Source organism: Echinops telfairi, unplaced genomic scaffold (assembly GCF_000313985.2).
Source record: "Echinops telfairi isolate 266 unplaced genomic scaffold, ASM31398v2 ScPeMD7_7469;HRSCAF=8507_1, whole genome shotgun sequence".
Taxonomy (NCBI): domain Eukaryota; kingdom Metazoa; phylum Chordata; class Mammalia; order Afrosoricida; family Tenrecidae; genus Echinops; species Echinops telfairi.
Window position 1 is genome coordinate 70,541,534 of NW_022111373.1, and position 2,565 is coordinate 70,544,098.

At 43.0% G+C, this 2,565-nt stretch overlaps 1 non-coding gene across 1 annotated transcript; it reads left to right on the top strand.

The window, feature by feature from the left end:
- The first annotated feature begins 2,052 nt into the window (after positions 1 to 2,052).
- On the top strand, positions 2,053 to 2,243 carry LOC115873795. The gene has a single exon (XR_004048591.1). It is a non-coding gene; the product is annotated as a U2 spliceosomal RNA (small nuclear RNA).
- Positions 2,244 to 2,565: the final 322 nt, after the last annotated feature.

Genomic DNA, 2,565 nt, shown 5'->3' on the forward strand with positions numbered 1-2,565 from the left:
TAAACAAGCAGCCATCTAGCTGAGAAGCAACAAAACCCACATGAAAGAAGCACACCAGCCTGTGTGATCATGAGGTGTCAATAGGATCAGGTATAAGGCATCAAAGACCTAGAACAGAAAAAATCATATCAATGTGAATGACGGGGAGGATGGGGTGGAGACCCAAAGCCCATCTGTAGGCAACTGGACATCCCCTTACAGAAGGGTCATGGGGAGGAGAGGAGCCAGTCAGGGTGCACTATGGCACCGATGAAATATACAACCTTCATTTAGTTCTTTAATGCTTCCTCCCCCCCACTATCATGATCCCAATATTACCTTACAAATCCTGCTAGATCAGAGGATGTACACGGGTACAGATCGGAGCTGGAAACACAGGGAATCTAGGACAGATAAACCCCTCAGGACTAATAATGAGATTAGGAGGGTAGGGGGAAGGTAGGGGGAGAAAAGAGGATACTGATCACAATGATCGACATATAACTCTCCCCCAGGGGGATGAACATCAGAAAAGTGAGTGAAGGGAGACAGCGGTTGGTGTAAGACATGAAAAAAATAATAATTTATAAATTATCGAGGCCTCATGAGGGAGGGAGGGGAAAAATGAGCTGATACCAAGGGCTCAAATAGAAAGAAAATGTTTTGGAAATGATGATGGCATCATATGAACAAAAGTGCTTGACATAATGGATGGATGTATGGATTGTGGTAAGAACTGTAAGAGCCCCCAATAAAAATGTTTTGTTTTAAAAATTCTAAACTTGTTATTTCATTTCTTATTCCAAATCAGTACATACTTTTATACCCAATTTTCTTTTCTAACTTTATCTCTTTTATTCTTAAAGAGGCCCCCTAACTACATAGACTTCAGGTCCTACGAAATCTGGATTATTCCTGAAACCACACTAAAATGTGCTAATACGATTTTATTACTAAATTTGTTGGGAAATTTCTGGTAAAACTAAGACAAGCATCAGAAAGTAGAGAAAAAGGACAAAGATTTCAAGGCAAAGCTTACTTACAGGGCCTAGTACAAATTAATATGCAAGGTCCCTTGTTTAAAAAAATGTTATGAAACTATTTACAGGAGTAGAAAGCCCAGCCTTTCTCCCGTGGGGATACTGGTGGTTTAGACCTGTCGACCATGCAGATCGCAGCCCAGCAGGGAACCTCTACACCACAGGGCTCTACTATGTGAAAAGTGCTTCATCATATTAACCGAGTGTCTCACACCCTCACACACATACAGGTTGTTCTGAATTGTTTGTCATAGAAAGAGCACAATTGGTTGTAGTGTAGACATTCTTATTTCATATTAAGAATTTTTGGAGATTTATTTTCCCGTTTGGATGCTGTCTTAGTTCTTAAGAGCTAGCAGAACAGAAATAGCCTAAGTGGTTGGCTTTAACCAACAGAAATTTGTTGTCTCAGACTTTAGGAGACTAGAAGTTTGCGTTCATGGTGCAGGTCCCAGGGAAAGGCTTTCCTGCTCTCCATTCTGGAGAATGGCTGTGGTCTCCTCTGAGCGTCTGCTCCTGAGTGATGACACCTCTCATCCCCTGACTCTGCTTCCTTATTCTGCTCCTTTTAGATTTTGCAAGAGATTGACTCAAAACATAGTTTGCTTTAATCCTGTCTCAATAACAAAACAGCACTATGATGGTCCCAGTTGGACCTCACAAATTCTGTTAGGCTGGTTTATGTATATTGGTACATATAGGAGCTTTCGACACACAGAAACCAGGATAGGTAAGGTCCTCAGAAGCAGTAATGGGAGTAAGGATTCCCTGAGCGTTTGAGAAGGGGAGGGGGAGGGGAGGAATGGTTAACTGATCGCAATGATGGCTGTATGACTCCCCTTGAGGGGGACGAATAACAGAATTGTGGGTGAAGGGATACCTCAGATGGTGTAAGATATGAATAAATAAACTATATATATATATAATTTATTAAGGGTTCACAAGGGTGGTAGGGTGGGGGACGGAGGGAATAAAGAGGAGCTGATATCAAGGGGCTCAAGTAGAAAGAAAGTGTTTTGAAAATGATGGTAGCATCGCTTCTCGGCTTTTTGGCTAAGATCAAGTGTAGTATCTGATCTTATCAGTTTAATATCTGATACGTCCTCTATCCGAGGACAATATATTAAATGTATTTTTGGAGCAGGGAGATGGAATAGGAGCTTGCTCCATCCACTCCATGAATCGACCTGGTATTGCAGTACTTCCAGGAACGGTGCACCCCCTCGGGGGATCCAAAAAAAGAAAATGATGGTATCATCTGTACACGTTTGCTTGATGTAACTGATTTGTGGATTGTTTTAATATATATCTGTAAGAGCCCCCTGCTTGCTGGGAGTCTGCCTGCCTCCAGGGGTGGCCCCAGGGAAGCTGCCCAACCCTGAGAGCTGTCAGTGCCTGTCATGTTTCTGCTGACTTTGGATCCACACGACTCTGTACTCACCGGCCCACGATCTCCCTGCTTCCCTTTTCAGCTGTCAGCATCATTGACCTGCAGTTGCACAGGTCCAAAGAGGACCCTGGCTAGCATGATACCTATGGGCTTGAG